A 19,226-nucleotide genomic window follows, 5' to 3' on the forward strand; every position below is an offset into this window, starting at 1 on the left:
GTATAAGAAGGTCATGCCAGTCCAGATGTGGGTGCTACAGCCATCTGGAAGCTGGTTACCCTAGACTGCTACAGGTCAGTGGCTAACCAGTTTGGTGTTGGCAAGTCCACTGTTGGCCTGCGGTGGTGGTGGTTTGTGAGATGATCAGGACTGTGATTTACCCATATGTGGTGGGCATAAATAGTGCCTCTGAAATAATTGCTGGTTATGAGAAAATGGGCTTCCCAAACTGTGTTGGGGCCATTGATGGGACTTAGGTTCCCATAGTTTGCCCACTGCAAGGAGTGCAAGAGTACATAAACAACAAAGGGTACCACTCCATTGGTATGCAGGAAGTACAACATGAGCAGATTCAAAATAATGTGGGATGCCAGGTTTTCTGGAGATCAGGACTTTATCTTCATGGATGAGCAGGGACATTATTTCCACCAAATTGCAGTGTTATAAATTGAGTCACCCACTCTCCCCACTGTTGTTCTAAGACCCCGCATACTCTCTGTTGCCGGGGCTTATGAAACTGTACCCTGATTTCAGAGGGCCTGACAAAAGAATGTTCAACTACACACTCAGTAGTGGTAGGTTGGTGGTAGAATATTCATTTGGCAGATTGAAATCCCGACGGTGGTGCATAAAGAACTGTTTGGATACCAGTGCCATTGATGCCATCTGCATTATTTGTGCCACGCAGAGCAGACATTTCTGCAAGAACATTTTAGCCATTTTGACTCAAGGCACTGCTGGACTTCTAGACAGATACACAGCCAGCAAGTGTACCTTTCATTACTGGGGCAGGATCCATACATGCAACAAAAATCAGAGGTACTTTGTGTGCCCATATGAGTTTGCATGGCCATATGGATGAGGGGGAATAAAATAATGTATATGTATATACACAGTAATATGAATGAATAGGGAATGAAATAGTATTTGTATTATGCACTTTGTGTACTTGGGTCCTGTACCTCATCACACAATTTATCATTCACTGCAATGGTATGGTTGAACATTTTTATTCAGTTTGTAATAACTGGACATGTACTTAAGCTATGTGTTTAAGTGTCTGATGTTTTGAAGTGAATGAGCCTTTTTATGCATGTTATTAAAACTTGTTACGTACTTCAAAGCCCAGTTTATGGATTACTGTGATGAAGTTCCTCCAAAGTAAATGTAAAAAACAGTGGTAATGACACCTTGTGTTCATGTGGAATGCTTTATTTACAAACAATCATGAAATGTTAAAAACCTGAGAGGCCAACCAGCTGCCAGCAAAACTTACAACACAACAAACAAAAAGAGTGCAAAACCCAGGGAACAGTGGATATGAGGAAATGAAATGCCAAGGGTGAAAAACACTGAAACTCTGTGCCATGCAATAACTAACTCTTTCTGGGTGTCTGCTGTATCTGCATTTTCCTTGGCCCTTCTAACACATTTTCTGTGCACAGGCTGCTTCTTTTGTGACGTGGAGGACCGCAGGGGGTACATTTGGGGATGAAATCACTGTTCATTCCTTCAGACGTAGACCACCCTACTCCAATATTACCCAAAGAGTGCGTGGTAGCATGAAGGGGACTCAGGGCCTGGGGCCAGAGCAGAATGTGAAGCTGGAGCTGGCTCCTGCAGTTTTGTTTAAGTGAGTGCAAGCATCCTTTTAAACAATTCTTTCTGCTGCGCTCTATTTCCACTTGCATTCCTGCTCCAAAAAGTGCACTGCCAAGCTCTTCATGCTGTCCAGCCTCTCTCTCTCTCTCTCTCTCTCTCTCTCTCTCTCTCTCTCACCATCTGTCTTGCATTTCTCTCTCTAGTATTCCAACTGCTGGCTGGCCTTCAGTAGGATCTCACCCATTATTTCACCTTGGCCTCACTTCCTCCTTGACCGCTGCATCACAGTTTATCCTCCATGGCTCCTGGTTGCCTTTGTGTGCCCAGCAGAGGTGAAGGGCCTGCCAAGGCAAAAGAAAGAACACGTTGTCTGAGCATGAGAAAGACATTACATTGCATCTGCTGCACAGGAAGAGGCTGCAGCAACTCAAGGTCAACAGATGCTACCTTTTATCATTGGGTTTTATTTTTTTCCACACCACAAACATTTCTTGCCACAGACAGTCTTGTGAGCTCTAATCATCAGCCATGATGGTAAAATGCACTTTCCAAATTCAATGTAAATTATGTATCAATCCCCCCATTTCCCCCCTGTGGTTGTGTGGGGTGGTTCTACTCACTATGTTCTAGTACCTAAGGGTTGATTGTCATTTTATGCAGGACAATTACTGGAGAACATTATAGTTTTGGAGATTCTGACTGACAGCAGGACCTTCTGTTCCAAGCCACTGGAAGCCATCCATTAATCTATGTTAAAGAGCTTGTTAGGCATTTGATAGCTGCCAGCACATCTTTGAATGGAGGGGGGCTTGTGAGCTACAGAGGCGGACCTAATAAGTATGCCCTGCCCTGAAATTTAACCAACCGCCTGGACTTCCTACTTGGTGAGAAGTACACAAGTAAAACTAGCCAGGTGTAAATTAAAATCTGTGGGAAAAATCAACAGGGTTCTGTGTTGGATTGGAGACCTGTTTCAGCCTTCTTGAAAGCATTTTGCCTTCATTCATTCCCATGGACTACAAACCCTGGGGACACTTTCTGCTCATAACATGGGACCTGTGGACAACATATACTCACACCCCCCTGTTTGGAATACTCTGACAGGAGGCTTGGGATGGTCCAGCAGGGCCTGTTCATACAGTGTGGCATGCTAGCAAGGAAGCCAATGTAAGGCTCTCATTTTTATTGCCTCAGTGATCTTTGTAATAATCTGGGAGTATCTAGTCAAAATTTCATGGGAACTGCTTGTTTAATTTCCCTGTATCCATTTTGAATTCCATGTGGTTGGGGTGGGGAAAAGGGTGGCAGAGCACTGGTGTTAGTTCTGTCATTAATGGAAAGACACTATAACTGCTGGGTTATAACAACTATTTCATTGGGTCATAAGCTGGAAATCCCTCCCATTTATATATTAACAACAAATGAGGATGAAGAAACATACCGGGCCGTGGATCAGGCTCTGGTGCTACTTTTGCCTCATGTGCTTCTGCTGACAATTCTTCTGCTGGGGTGCTCCCCAGTGCCACTCTCAAATAGCTCTTCTGAGTAGGGTCACAGGATGTGCTGTAGCCTCCTCAAGGACTAGCATAAGTGTCGGGACTAGGGTATGTGCAGTTGGGCAGAATGGTTAGAAACAGGAGCCTGGAACCAGAGTTGGGTCAGAGTCAGGTGCCAAACCAAGGCTTGGAGACAGGGGTAGGGCATAGATATGAGGACCTGGAGTGAGGCAGGAAACCAGGTCTGGGATAAGGAGGGTAGGAACAGGCATGAAGACAAGGCTCAGGAGTCAGACAATTAAGCAGGAGAGTCTGTATAAGCTGCCAGCCAAGGATTCCTCTAATTGCTCAGACAACTTCCTGTGCCTCTTTCTGGTTTAAGTACAGCTTCCCAGCCAGCCGGTGGGGCTGGACATCTCCCACAATCAGGAGCTTTGTGGGTGGAGCCCTTTGCTAGCTAGAGCTTTACTGGCCCCCTTCTCCAGTTATTCAGGTGAGCTGCTGGGTGGTGGCTGTAGTCTGAGAACAGCCTGAGGACCCATGGGCTTAGGTGCAAGGCCCATGAGCCTTCACAATGAGAACCATTTCATTCAGTGGCTGCTGACTATCCTCCAGAGCTTCTTGTGACTCAGGCTTTATAAGGGGCACCATCTTTCCTTAGCAGGTTCTCATGCACCTCTTCAGGCTCAGAACTGGGTCAAATTGCTCGTAGAAGAGGCAGGTAAAAGGCAAGTTTCCCAGGGATGCTGTTACTATCCCTGACCTCGCGGTGGTTCATTTTAAGCCATTTGACTTGCTCTCTGTGGTGGATCCTCAAGCTTCACTGTGATTTGTTTGTACACACATGATCATTTCTTGCCCTCTTACTGAAGTCCAGTGTTTTGTTTGCCTTGCACCAGAGATTTACCAGAATTTGATTGTGTTCCTCTTGCCAGGTAGTGGCAGCTTGGCATAGGGCTTCTTCCTATCAGTGGGCATAGCTAACGAAGGAGACTGTTCAGTGTTTCCAAGTGAGTGGTCTGCTGGAGTTTAGCAGTTTTGTTTTATGGGCAGACTGTTTGCATGGGTCTAAACCATCTTCATTCAGCTGAGCAGCTTCATTTGAATCATGAGGGCTTACTTCCATGTCTTTGGAATTGAGTGGGATGTTTTGGGGTAGAAGGACCAAGAAACACAGGGCTGAGGGATTGTGGGATAATGTTGGTGGACTCTCTGGATATGAGTCTGGGGACGCAGGTTTAAGCTACATACACACTGACAAATGACAGGGCCTGGACCAGAGTCCCACCAGGATGCAGGCTCAGACCCCCAGTCTCCCCCAGCCTCAGTTGTGTTCTAGGATCTGGGTCCTGAGGGCTTGCTGACCCAAATCAGAAAAATTTGTGTGAGGATGATAGGGGGTTTGGGCTCAAACCGGAGCCTGAGCCCGGATTTACAATGCAGTGTTGACCTACCCTGAGTGGCCATTTTCTACCCTAAATGGTGCTTTTCCTCATGTGTGAGACTATTGAGAAGCCCTCACAGAACCAATACAGTTCAGACGAGCTCCATAAGAAGAGTGTACAGATTAAATTCAACATAACACCAGAAGTGAGGGGCATACAAAAAATAGAAGCCGGATAGGGAGACAAGGGACATAAATGACAAGATCACACATCTACTAAGTTTAATAAGGCATGTGGTCAGTCCTTAAGAGGCCATGTATTGGGAGGGAGAGCTACAATAACAGTCCCTCCACTTGGGAGAGTGAGAGCAGGATGGGGTTGGGAGCAGGCAGATATATGGCTCTGCTGCTCACTTGTGCACGGCTGGCTAGCTACATAATGGGGAGTATGTAACACTCTTTAATGGGGTGTAGTGGATTGTGCAAGAATCTTGGGAAATGTTCTGCCTTTCTGGGCAGAATGTCTCTAGCATTCCCTCGGGGGCAGTATGGCTCCATTTCATCCCCAATGCAGGGCTGTGTCTAAATGCCACAATTTAGACCGTTCTGTTTGTACTGTTTGTTGAGTATTATATGCCAGTGAATATTTACAGCAAGGTCTAGTACTGATGGAAAATGAAATATATAAGCTGTTACACAGTGTAGAGAGATGTGCATTTTTCAGTCTAACCAAGGGAACAGATTTATCTTTTTTGTGTCAGTTATGGATAGATGTAAGTCTTTCATGTACACTTTGTTTCTCCACAATTTTCAATGGACTTTGAATTGTATATATTCAGTGGTAAGCAAATACCATTTGCTTAGAATATCATAGAATATCAGGGTTGGAAGGGACCTCAGGAGGTCATCTAGTCCAACCCTTTGCTTAGGTGTCAGTCTGTAGAAGCGGTAAGTGATCCTCCCTCCCTCCTTTTTTAAAAGGGGAAAACAAAAAAGCTGGAGTTCAGCAGTTTTTGTTTTATGGGCAGACTGCTTGCATGGATCTAAAACTTAATTCAGTTTCTAACATTGAAAGGCATGATCCAGAAAACGTGAAAGACAGCACATTGTGAAGGACAAAGTGGAAAATTAATCTGAAACAATTGAAATTTCTCCTCAGGAGAGACCCTTGAGGATTCTGACAACAACCGTAGATTGGTGTGTATCAGCATGGTGTGTAATTTGCCTCTAGTTTGATAACTATAGTCACAATCACAAAGATGATTTTGTTTCCTCTTTTCAGTTAGAAACTCTGGTATTTAAAATTTTATTGACATCACTCAAGTTAAATTATCTACAATCCCTCTTGCCTAAATCATAGTCTCATTTAATAACTGTTAATTGTGGAGTTCTGTTTTCACACAATTAAAAGTGCATAGAATCTATTTTGGAATGGGCTTTAGTCCAGAAATATGCTTTACTTTGTTATTTTCTGTTCCCTTGGGGGATGTCTTCACAAAATGGCAAAGCCCAAAGACTTCCTGAAGGCTAATCCTTTTCTGGGTCATATGATTCTTTTCAGATTCCATCTCAAGAGAGTTTTCTGATAACAATAGGTTCTGCTGTCTGTGAACTGGAGAAAATCCTGTTGCTTCAGTGTTAACAATGAGTGGAATTTTAGTGCAGTAGGGCTGTTTGCTTAATACAATGGAAGTTGGTACAGACTGGACTTACAAGTGTCAAGTAAACAGTGTGGGAAAATCTATGTCATTGCAACTGAGTCAACAAGGTTCTGAATGCATGAATGCTGACTTAACTGTAACTACAATAACTATCTGGTCAACTTCAATAATGCATCAAAGAGAATTGCCTTGAAAAATATCTTACTGAGAAAGGGTTAAATGTAGAAAACAGGCCTCTGACAACTAAGGGATGAACAAAGTAGGCATTCAATGACACATTAGAAATCCCACACAATGTGCAATCAGAACGGCTTTGTTGCAGACTCAAATACAAGTCTGTTACACAGTAATTGAATAGTGAGCTAATGATCAAAGATGACATTTTAGTCCTTAAAGTAATTACTTAAATTAATCATGAAGTGTAAAACAAACAGTGATTAGATCACAAAAAGATGCCTGGTTTATCGTCATCTATGTATATATTTTTTACATTTGAGTACATTGGGCTAACAGTCCCCAAATCAATATTTTAGTTTAGTTGAATCAAACAAGTTTGAGTCTAACAAGACAGAGGACCTTCAGCTTCCTATTCAGGTTTGGACTGAGGAAATAAATGTGATTTAACCCTTACAGGTGGCATGACTGTCGGTTTACATGAAAGTATTTGTCTTTCAGCCAGTGAGTACATAAATATCAATGGAATTATAGATGATAGAAAACACTTATTACATCATCCAGTCCATCTCACATCCAGTGCAGGACTATTCCCTGCAGTATGTTTGCTAGTGCTTTATCTAGTTTAGGTTTTAAAGCTAAAATGTTTGGGCTTTCACTACTTCCCTGGGGACACTGTTCAGAATAATTATATATCTCATTATCAGGAAGTTTTCCTATTATTCAGCCCATAGAGTCCTTTTCTTAAAGAAAAGACTTCTCTTTAATCCTAGTTGCACTGTAAGGTAGGGTTGCCAGGTGTCTGGTTTTCGACTGCAACACCCGATAGAAAAGGGACCCTGGTGGGTCCGGTCAGCACCACTGATCAGGCCATTAAAAGTCCGGTCAGTGGCGCAATGGGGCAAAAGCGGGCTCCCTGCCTGCCGTGGCTCCGTGTTGCTCCCGGAAGCAACGGCATTTCCCTCCTCTGGCTTCTAGGCATAGGGGCAGCCAGCAGCCTCAGCATTCTGCCACCTCCCCAAGCACCGTCTCTGCAGCTCCCATTGGCCGGGAACCATGGTCAATGGGAGCTGCGGAGGTGGTGTCTGCGGACAGGGCAGTGGGTAGAGCCTCCTGGCTTCACCTCTGTGTAGGAGACTGCTTCTGGGAGACTGCTTCTGGGAGCTGCCTGAGGTAAGTGCCGCCTGGAGCCTGCACCCCTGATTCCCTCCCATGCCCCAACCTCTTGCCCCAGCCCTGATTCCCCCTCCTGCCCTCTGAATCCCTTGGTCCCAGCCCAGAACACCCTTCTGCACCTCAAACCACTCATCCCCAGCCCCACCCCGGAGTCTGCACCCCCAGCCAGAACCTTCACATCCCTCACACCCTAATCCCCTGCCGTAGCCTGGAACCCCCTCTGCATTCTGAATCCCTCAGCCCCAGCCCGGAGCCTTCTCCTACACCCCAAATTCCTCATGCTCACACCCCCAGCCAGAGCCTTCACCCCCCACACCTCAGCCCAGAGCCCCCTCCCATATCCTGAACCCCTCATTTATGGCCCCACCCTGGAACCTGCACCCCCCAGCACAGAGCCTGTACCTCCTCCCAACTCCAATCCCCTGCCTCAGCCCAGAGCCCCCTGACATACTCTGAACCCCTCAGCTCCATCCTGGAGCCCCCTCCTGCACCCCAAACCCCTCATCCCTGGCCCCAGCCAGAGCCCTATCCCCCTCCCGTATCCCAACCCACTGCCTCAGCCTGGAGTCTCCCCTCCCCCCCACCCTGACTCCTCATTTCTGACACCTCCCCAGAGCCCGCACCCCCAGCCGGAGCCCTCACCCTGCCCCAGCCCTGTGAAAATGAATGAGTGAGTCAGGGTCGGGAGAGCGAGTGACAGAGGGAAGGGGGTTGGAGTGAATGGGGACGGGGTCTCAGAGAAAGGGCAGGGCTTTGGAGGAGGGGTAGGGGCAGGGGGCCGGGCAAGGGTGTTTGGTTTTGTGCGAGTAGAAAGTTGGAAACCCTACTGTAAGGGTAAGTTTATACTGCAATAAAAGACTAGGGTCATAGCTGTGGCTGGCCTGGGTCAGCTGACTTGCGGCTCATAGTGCTTGGGCTGTGCGGCTATAAAATTGCAGTGTAGATGTCAGGCTGCAGCCTGGGCTCTGAGATCCCACAAGAGGGGAGAGTCTCAAAGCCTGGGGCCCCAGCCCTAGCCCAAATGTCTATACAGCTACTTTCAGCACCCTAGCCTGAGCCTTGCATGCCCAGGTCAGCTGACCCAGGCATGAGACTCAGTGCCTCAGATTTTTTTATTGCAGTGTAGACAAACCCTTATTTTTTTTATTTTTTTTTCTTGCACAGACAGGTACCAGCTGGAATTTGGGTTCTGTTGGGCTAGGCGCTGTGTAAGATAGTCCTTGTTCCAAAGAGCTTACAATCTAAAAACACGAGACTGATAGGAATTATTACCCCAATTTACAGAAGAGGATCTGAGTCATAGAGAGTCTAAGTGGCATTGACCCTAGCTACCTGAGATCCCTCCACCCCCATGACTTCCCTCCACTGGAACCACCACACTGTTGACCCACATGGGGAAGCTCATGCGTGCAGGAAACAGAACATTTACAGGAGCTAGACCTAGAAAGTGGAATGACCACGGACCTCACTACTTTTGCAACTGAATGAAAAAACTCATGTTTTTGACTCAGCTTTCTCTCAATCATTTATTCACACACATATACAGACAGACACCCAGTACACTGTCTCACACTCACACATCAGCCAACCAAAAACTTTTAAACTACTCAAACCATTTCTCCTACAAGCTAGGATGGAGGAAAAAGAGTGTGGTTTTTTTTTTTCCTGTTCTAAAATATATGGGAGCTGCTCAGGTATTATGGTGATAGGGGCATGTAAGTACCTAGGTAGAAAGATAGAAATAAATAATTTCTTTGTAGCACTAGGGGGAAGGTGGAATGATTTCATAGGGCGATGATTTTTGTGTGTGTTTGTAAGTCAGACTCAGGATTCTTTCACCTTTTGGCATATTGTTTGCTGTGTGTAACTCATAGATTTTTGTGTCTTTTTTAAATAAAGTGGATAAATTTAGGGTCAGATTGTGCTTTTAAGGCACAGACTTGCCCTGGAGCAGTGTGGTGTTGCATCACCCCATAGGGATTTCTGAGAAGCATTGTACCTCAGGAAGCACTATCCCTCTTCAAGCTCCCAGTTTGCATGGCAGTGTGCAAGCTGTTCTCCTCCCCTGTTCTCCTCTCTGCAGCCAGCTAGTTATGTGAGTGCTAAGGCCATGGTCCAGTCTATTCCTTGCCACTTTTTGCCTCTTTTGATGTGATTTTCATGGCACAGAGGTAGCCATCCCTGAGTTTCTCCAAGTTTGTAAAGGGTGTGCAAATGAGGAGGCTGTTTGTATCTTGCCTTGTTGTTTGTGCCTCATTACCCATCACCATCTCCCCAGTCACCCAGGGAAGAGTCAGGGATGAAATGGCCCCCTGTAAATTAAGGACCATTATAGGTGGTTTTTTTTTTTAAATATAGAAGAGGATTTTGCAGCAAGTCTCATTGTGCATGACATCATGGGCTGTCCCTTGCCCTTTCTGCTTAGCTTGTATTGAAAGCAACTGACTAGCCCTATATTTGACAGAACATGAAACTGGGTAAAAGCATGAGGTTTTTTTTTTTGTTTGTTTGTTTTTTTACACTTACCCTAGAATTCCAATAGCAAGAAATGGAATGAGATTCCTAATATCACCACTGACTTCTGATGCTAAGAGTTAAAAGTGGTTTGGTTACCAACTAAGCCAGCAGCTGCTGTAAGTATTTTAAAGTGCTATTGCAGAGTCAGAGTTGAGTCCAAGGTATTCACTGCATGAGACATATCAACATTTCAGCACCTTTACTATGATATAGTAACAGTCTTCACTTATCCCTCTAGCACAGGTGAAATATATTGCTGTTGAACTACGCTGGATAGAAGTATCTTAAGAAGAGCTGACTGAGGCAAACCTGTTCTCTTTTCAGTTTATGGTAAGACGAATAGCATCCAAAGAGAGAGAGAGAGAGAGATCCTCTGATGTTAAGGATTATACTTTGTGTGTATAGTGCATACACATATAAATATATTAAAAGCAACCTTAGAGAGGGGAAGGTAGCAATCAGCAATTCAGGGAAGATTAAAGTAAACAACAGCTAATCCTCAGGAGAACCTGACAAACATATATTTTCCTGCTCAGCCGCCTTCTGCCCAACTCCCCCAGAATTGGCCAGGAGAGCATATTTTATTTAAAACCTTTTTGTTTGTCTGTTTACTACTGAATCTGCCAGCCAACCAATTGAGAATTAAAAAGCTAATTATATTTTATGTGCATGCCAAAGTCACAAGGCAGACATGGAGAAAGAAATCAAGCTTCTGTGGGCCTGATTCTTCATCCCATGACAGACATGGGCATAAGTGAATGAAGAATTTAGCCCAATAGACTTTTCCGGTTTCCCTTTTTTCCATTAGAGGAAATCAAATTTTGTTTGCCCTTTCTGTGGAATATTTGTTTGGAATACCCATTTCTACTCACAAAAAGTAACAAAGAGCTCCTACTTCAGAATGTTTAAGAATGTTTATTTAAAATTATTATTATTATTAATCATATGAACTGTTCAGTCTCTTTAGATCTGTGATACAGTATTAAATGCATCCCATTTTCATTAGGTTCTATAGGGGCACATCATACTACATAACGCAGTTCAATCTCATTGACCCACTGAATCATGATGTACACACTATAGCTAGTATAATGAATTATGGAGTTGCCATAATGGCATGACATACCCTTCCTTTTTGGTGGCAATTGGGTTTAAAATTCCTTTGCCCTGAAGTACGGAATAGCACATTTGAATTTCTGTACCCTTGAGGGACTTATCTTTGTATTTTGGCTCAATAAAGTGTTCAAGGGTGAAAGTGAAAGCTTGCCCATAGGACCTCACTCTCCTTAGCTGAAATATAGACAGGTCAAAACATAGATCATATAGGCCAATGCTTCTCCAAAAAACATATGATGAGGCCTTATATCATCATTCCTCCCCTCCCCCACTCCAACCCCTTAGGGTTGACTGGAGCCTAAATTGTTGTCTTGATCTAAAACAAAGTAACATTTCACCAGTCCTATCTAGTTTTTAGAAGATGCCCAAAATTTCCTAGTGAGACCTCCTGTATGAGCTGTATGCTAGTATGTATTTTCAGGGCTGTACTTCAGATCCATAAGGAAGAAGAGTTTGGATTTTTGTATGATAGTGAAGGTAGTCTAAAATATCCCTAGTCAGACAGAACTTCAGGAAGTTTTCATATCGAGAAGGCCTGCTGCACCTTGCATAGTTTTTTGACTTGGTAGAGGAGAATAAAATTACTTTTTCACTCCGTGTTCTGTTTATACAGTTGTTGCTAAGCCCTTGTCTGAACCCCTCTACACAGAGATGATGTTCATGCCAAGAGAGCAGTTTTTAAAGGCACATAAACACTTGACTAAATGGAAGAAATACGAGTAGGGAATCTGATTTTGTGCATGCATGTGTGTGTCTTTGTGTGTGTATGTGCTCCGCAGAACTTTTAAAACAATATTTATACATCCATTTTATCTCAATTTTTTTCATATTACACTTTATCGGTCTATTAGGGAGAGATTTTATTCTAAGCTTTTGGCCTATACAGATCCCATATCTAAATATTAAACACACTTTTTCAAATGTAAGACAAAGATTCAGGTGCAGTGCAACTATTTATATATATTTCAAATTATTTTCCTTTTTCAAGCATCTTTGCATTTTCAAGCTATGGTTAGGAAAGGAAACAAAAATATTGAAATGCCCCATGAGAGGTTGTTTATCCAGGTTTTCTGGACTGACCTGAAGCAGAAAATAGAAGAAGTCTGTTCTTGTGGCATTTTTATTTAACAAACTCATGTTCAGATATGTATCCATAGTGTTGGGTATTCATCCAAACTGAATCTTTCCATTGTTGTTATTTATTACTTACCTTACTCTTGAACCCAGAGATCCTAATCAGGATTCAGACCCCACTGGGGAAAGCTTACTACAAAGACAAAAATTTATCCAGGACTTCCCCAAGATTTACCTACTGCAAAAATAGGCGTGTTTTTACATGGTGATAGCTAACTTAAGTTAGCTCTCCTAATGTAAAATCCTAGTGGAGACAAAACACAGGTAATATAATGAATGCCAATCAACATAGGTTTATAGAAAATAGATTCTGTCAAACTAAATTGAGCTGTTCTTGAGGTTACAAGTTTGGTTAATAAAGGTAATTGCTGATGTAATATCAGTAAGTATAATTAACTACTGTAACAACCTATCAAGGGTTGTGATGAATTCTTCATCACCGACTATTTTTAAATCAAGATTAGATGTTTTTCTAAAAGTTATGCTCTAGGAATTATTTTTGGGAAGTTCTCTGGCTTGTGTTATATGTGATGATCACAATGGTTCCTTCTAGCCTTGGACTATATGAATCTACGAAGGCTATCTTTCCTGAATGTAGGTAGTTGAGATCAGTTCAATTGCCCACACTTACGGTCTACTTCAACTAGTTACATTGAGGTAAAACTACAGTTTATTTTCTCCACTAGGAATTTACACTGAGAAGATAGCTGTCTTGAGTTAGCTATCTCGATTAAAAAATGCACATTTTTTTTTGCAATGAAAACATCACCTCAAAAACTGTATCTGTTCCATTGTAAAAAAAAAAAAAAATACTGAAAAATAGGTTTCCTTTCAACTGTGGAAACGTTTTTACTTCTAAATGTAGGCAAAATGGAACAGAAATATTCTCTGGAATGTTATTATGTAAGCTTGGAAGGACACAATATGAATATTCGAAAAGGATGCCCTTTGAGATTTTTAATTTTAATTTTCCCAGTATTATGAAAACTATACTTTCAGATATCTTCCTTTAGTTACACATGGATTCATTCAAGGGAAAAAATATTGTATTAACTGAATGGAAGAATAACTCTTTTGTTGGGGAAAAATGTGTGCTTGCACGTGATTACAGTGCAGAGAAATTTTCCTTTGTAATTAAACATATAAATGATAGCAGCATAAATAGCTAAGAATGGAGACAAATATGACATATACAGTCAGCCTATCAGGAGAGCCCTGTAGCTGCTTAGTCACTTGTTTTCTCATGAGTTGATGGGAATGTGTTCAGTAATGCTAGAAGTGTGTTCAGGAATGCTAGAAGTGTGTTCAGGAATGCTAGAAGCACATTCACTATGTTATGAGAAAGGTTAGCAGGTAATGAAACACAAAACACATTTAGAAATATGTTTGAGCTCTTAAAAGTACAAAACGTGCATGGTAAAAATACATAGGGTTTTATAATAATCTTGGAGATTGCAATCTCTTTGGGGCAGAGATTGGCATTTACAATATGCTGTGCCTAACACAAAGGGGACCCAACTTGCTTGAGGTCACTAAGTGCTACCACACTATAAACGGTTAATAATAAATAATAAGCGAAGTTATCTTCTTAGTTACATGTGTGTACCCACCTGTAATTATGGGCAAAATTTGGCCCTTTGAGATGTTATATATTTGTTTTTTTACCCAGTAAATGTTTGCAGTATTTTAAAAAGCTTTCCTTAAGAAAATAAATAAATAAAGTAAATGAAATTTAACACAATGTGAGATGTTAGAGAGAGATCTTGCACGGATTTTCAGAACGTCCCACAAGAATTTACATCAAGCTGTATTTTAGAGAGCAAGGTATAATTTCAGCCTTACAGTTGTGCAGAGATTAACCCTTCATTACAGACTTCTGCATAGCTTTAGGCCAAGGAAAGTTCAGTTTGATCTTTAGTGACATCCAACAAAATGGGATCATATTCCTGAAGGCTAGTAGGGGCAGCTACCCTCAGACAGAATGAGAGAAGACACAAAGAAGCCAGTTAAATTGCAGATCACCATTTGCTTTGAGAATAGAACAGTTACCTCATAGTCCTTCTTCTCAAGTTGTTTTTGTTCTGCTTGCACAATATGGGAGTAAGTACCAGGCAGTTAGTGGTTTGTTTTGTTTTCCTTTCCTAGGGTTTGTCTAAAAGAGATGATGAAGGCTCCCCCTAGTTATTACTTCCTTATTTTATCTCCTCCATCACCACCTCACCAGGTTGGTGTCATGCTTCTTGTAAAAGAAGACAGATCTTATAAATGCAATAACCTTTTCTCTTTGACATAAACTGGGGTTCTCTCCTGTTAATGTATCAAGTAGATAACCTGTACAAACACCCCTTTCCCCCCCTCAGATACAGTCTACACTTTAATTTTGGAGATCTGTAAAGAGAAATACTGTAGCTTGCTTCATTATAAAAGCCACTATATATTTTTGGCCTTCATTATGACTTATAGCATATTTGGCTTTGCAGCCTTTGATTAAGTGGCTGTGTTATTACTCTGAAGGAAAGAACTCCTCAGTTACAATTACAGATAACAGGGTTGTTTTCCAAAACTCAGTGTGATGTGAACATCAAAGTGGTTTGGATTATAATAATCCAAACACATATCCTTCTGTAGACCCATCGGTAAAGAAAGACTAGATGTTTTCATTTACAGGGAAGACAACTCATTCAGTCTTCTGTCTGTTGTCTGTTTCTATGTTGTGAAAAATCTGAAAATTTGCATAAGAAAATAACCACCAAAGAAATGTAAATGATTGAACTAGGATCTCATTATCACAGACCTCTCTTGCTACCTGAAGGGCCTAAATCTGTATACAGTGAATTGAATTTCAAGTACTTTCTTACCTTTTTAAAAACAATTACCTCAGGCATTCCTGTCACTTTAAGGGTGATGGGTGGGGGAACACTGCCTGTTTCTTGGCAACAGCTCTTGTATTTTAACTAACCAGTTCTTCACAGTAACAAGTATTTGAATGACTTCTCTTAGCTGTTTAATATACAAATATCCACCTGTAAAACTCTCATGTGCTTTCCACTTTGGAAAGGGGTAGGGTGGGAATTTGTTTTGCTGAGAAGCATTTCAAAAAATGACACTGAAAACAAAGTTTATAATCAGGAAAGACCTCGGTATACAATTGTGAGTTTTGAAATCACTGTAAGTGAAAATTTGAATTTGCCTAGACAGGAGAAAAGAAACTGGATGCTAATTAGTGTAAACTGCAGGAAGGGAATGTCTGGTCCACCATTAGAGAGGTGACAGAGTTTAGCTCTCCTGATGTATATTAGAAAAAACCAACAGGTCATGATCTTGGTGTAAATTAAGGGTGTTCCCTCAGAATCTGTGGAGCTATATGCCAATCTACACCGACTGAAGATGTGGCCCACAGTATCCTCTCTCAGCATAGCACATGCAGGCTGTGTCTTACAAATATGCATCCTCTAGGAGTCAGAATATGCAGAGGATAAACATTTCACCCCCTGGAGTCCTGAGCTCAGTCAGACCTACTCAGTTTACAAATGGTACAAGTTTAGCTCAGCCAGGTTGATTTCCCCTCCCCCCCCACCCCCAAAAGGACAACAGAATAAAAGACAAAAGAACAAAAAAAGGAAAGTAAGGCGTGTGTGTGTGTGTGGGGGGGGAGGATAGGGAGGGCAAAGAAGACCAAAATTTCTGTTTTAATCTGCTAGAGATTAATTCTAGGTCCCTCTTCTCGGAAACATTACCTGCTCTTTAGCTGCTGTTTCAGAGTAACAGCCGTGTTAGTCTGTATCCGCAAAAAGAAGAACAGGAGTACTTGTGGCACCTTAGAGACTAACAAATTTATTAGAGCATAAGCTTTCGTGGGCTGTAGTCCACGAAAGCTTATGCTCTAATAAATTTGTTAGTCTCTAAGGTGCCACAAGTACTCCTGTTCTTCTTTTAGCTGCTGTGTCAGCATGGTTGCTAAGCCAAACTTCTATCCCCAGAGGCAGTCTGATCTTCCATCTAACCAATACGAATCATTTGGCTGCAAGCACTAATAGAGATTTTTGATTTTTAAAATAGTCTAAATTTGAATTCCAACTGGCTCTTACACCAAAATAAACCACCTCAAACAGGTCAGGTGTGTTTACGGAGAGACTTGCAGAAGAGGCTGGAGTTGTGGTACACTGAGCCAGAGAGAGGATTTCTGTCATGCAAGGGCAGCAGGGTACATGCTAAATGCATGAGTGACTGTTGCTGGATAATTCACAGGGTGTGAGAAGGCACTACTTGGGCGTAGGCACACACCCTGATGGGCCAGAGATAACCTGGTCTTAAATTATGTGAGCCACATTGTGATTGTAAACCTGGCTTGGATTCAATATATTTTTTTTTAAATCACATTATATTAATGGGTGAGAAGTCCTTCTGTCTGTATGAGCTTTTGTATAGCTGTGCTGAGCAAAAGGGACTCTAGTTTCTCCTGTACGCAGTTGAACTTACAGAAATAAGCATCAATTTAATCTCTCTATCTAAACCGATGTGTTTAAATGGTTAGAAAAACAAGCTCTTGATGAAAAAAGCCAAGCATCAACAGAAAGACTGCACAGCTGCCAGCTAGAAGGGGGCTCTGCAAGTATGTTTGTGGGAAGGAAGTCTGTGAACATATAACATTGGCTGGGCGGCTTCGTTGCTGGAAATGTACTTATACAGTGGGTTTCAGAGTAGCAGCCGTGTTAGTCTGTATCCGCAAAAAGAACAGGAGTACTTGTGGCACCTTAGAGACTAACAAATTTATTAGAGCATAAGCTTTCGTGGACTACATCCGAAGAAGTGGGCTGTAGTCCACGAAAGCTTATGCGCTAATAAATTTGTTAGTCTCTAAGGTGCCACAAGTACTCCTGTTCTTCTTTATACAGTGGGGTCTTTTTATGAATCATTATGAACATGCTAGGAGCAAAGTAGAATCTCTGTCACACTCTGTTAATTTCACAATGTGTTTAGTTTCATGTCAACTACAAATGCCCAATCAGACTATTTGCCCATCTGCCTCAATTTTTTTGCTTCTCACTGACACTCTGTTTATCTTGTCTTTGCATCCCACAGATCTCAGCTGAGTGGAATTCCAGGGAAGGGACTCTGGAGTTGCATGGAAATTAGCTGCAAAATTTTGCTGCAGGGATTTGCCTCACAGGAATAATATCAGAGTACTATATCTCATAATCAAGTGCTTGGGAGATACCAAGTTAGACTGGATATTTTATTGATGGCCGAGCTCCATCTGTAATTCTCCATCTTTCACTGAAGTTCTTAGTTGCTGCAGAAATTAGAAATGGGACATGGGAAGATAAAAAGTTATTTTTAAAGTTTTATCTTTGTGAAGGAAAGATCACAATATGACAGCTCACAAATAATGTAACTGACAATGGGTATAAGCTGGAACCTTGGCCAAAAGCCAGAGGATGTTTAAAAGCAACAAGCACTCTGTTTAGGGGTATTTGTATTAAGTACAGTACACTGATACCTGTCTAATTATTTACAAAAATGTCAGATTCTCTGCAAGGAATTTCTGGCCACACACGATTAGTGTTATGTTGTTTAGTATGCGCCACTGAGGAAAGAGGAAATTATTCATCTAGGCAGAAAAAGACAAGGCAGAAGGCAAGGGTGTGTGAAGAAGAGTGCATCAAGCTTTGCATTTATGGGTAGGGGTTGCCCAGCTACTGGCCACATCTGAGTGGTGGGTGGTGAGTGTTGAGGGGTGAGGGATGGAGGCGGCAGTAGATCAGAGCGGGATCTACAAAATTAGGATCTAGAAGCAACAGTGAGGAGATGGACATTTTGCATGCCTCACTCAGTAGCTGGCCATGAGGTGACGTTAATACACTTTGTTTTACTGCTACAATATCATGTAGGACTGTGTTTGCAGAATGTGGACAGTGGGTTGGGAGGATGTCTTGGTGAGGAAGTCCAAGCACCTTACACGCCAAAAGCAGAGGCCATATTTTGAAAACTTCAGGACTGCCCATATTAGGCTTTGAAAATTCCTCTTCTATATAGAGTGTATAAAATGGAGTGTTCAAATTCCCTGCAGGGTGTTCAGATCTCCCCTTTAAAAATTCCTCTGCCAGATACTCGTGGGAGTCTTTGGCAGAACCGGGAATTGAACCCAGGTTTCCTATGTGCCTTAACTAGAACACTGTACTCTCTTCTCCCAACATGTTTTACTTTGGGCAAACTTGAAAACTGGTGGGACCTCTTTCTGTCCTTTGAGAGTTTATTCTCCATTTGGAAAAGATTGTCTGTTTGCTTCCTCATTATAGCCCCTCTAAGTTCATCCCTCATCTGTTTAATAGATTCTTAAGAAGTTCACTTAGCTAATTTATACCTATTTAGGAATGGCTATTAGTTTTAATTTACTTTAAATTTCCTCCTTATAAATCTCGTCTGGAGAAACAAAAATATAATTTCACCATGTGGTCTTAAATCCTGTCCAGCTGAAAAAATACAGTTAACCAGCATGGGGTTAATGGGTTGATGTGCAAACTGATGATCCACACCAGTTTTCTCATCTCTAAATAACACTGTATGTCCTGTATACACAGCAACTGATTTCACCCCGTATGTTCTGTTTTTCTGCATTTCTGTTCTCTTACTGTAAACTCTCATTTTGATTCTGCCACTATCCGTTTGTCACCTAATAAAACAGGATCAAATTCCCTTGTCTGTGGGTCAAGTTTTTATTTCTATGTGGCCAATCCTGCTCCCACTGACTCCATTAGAAAGTTCAGTTATTTTTCAAATTATTAATTGTTTTTCCTTACTAGTGTGTTTCTCCATGCACATCATTAAAGCTAGACAAATAATCATATGGTGGATAATTGTGTGTGTGTGTGTGTGTGTGTGTGTGTGTGTGAACCCATGAAACAAAACCATAGGCCTTCAGTTCCAAATACATTTGGAGTTCCTTAGCTCTTATTATTGTAAATT

General features: G+C 42.0%; 1 long non-coding RNA gene across 1 annotated transcript; it reads left to right on the forward strand.

The window, feature by feature from the left end:
- The first annotated feature begins 10,254 nt into the window (after positions 1-10,254).
- On the forward strand, positions 10,255-18,955 carry LOC128828383 (uncharacterized). Its single transcript, XR_008443186.1, has 2 exons — positions 10,255-10,340; positions 17,343-18,955. It is a non-coding gene; the product is annotated as an uncharacterized LOC128828383 (long non-coding RNA).
- The last annotated feature ends 271 nt before the right edge of the window (positions 18,956-19,226 follow it).

Source organism: Malaclemys terrapin, chromosome 1 (assembly GCF_027887155.1).
Source record: "Malaclemys terrapin pileata isolate rMalTer1 chromosome 1, rMalTer1.hap1, whole genome shotgun sequence".
Taxonomy (NCBI): domain Eukaryota; kingdom Metazoa; phylum Chordata; order Testudines; family Emydidae; genus Malaclemys; species Malaclemys terrapin.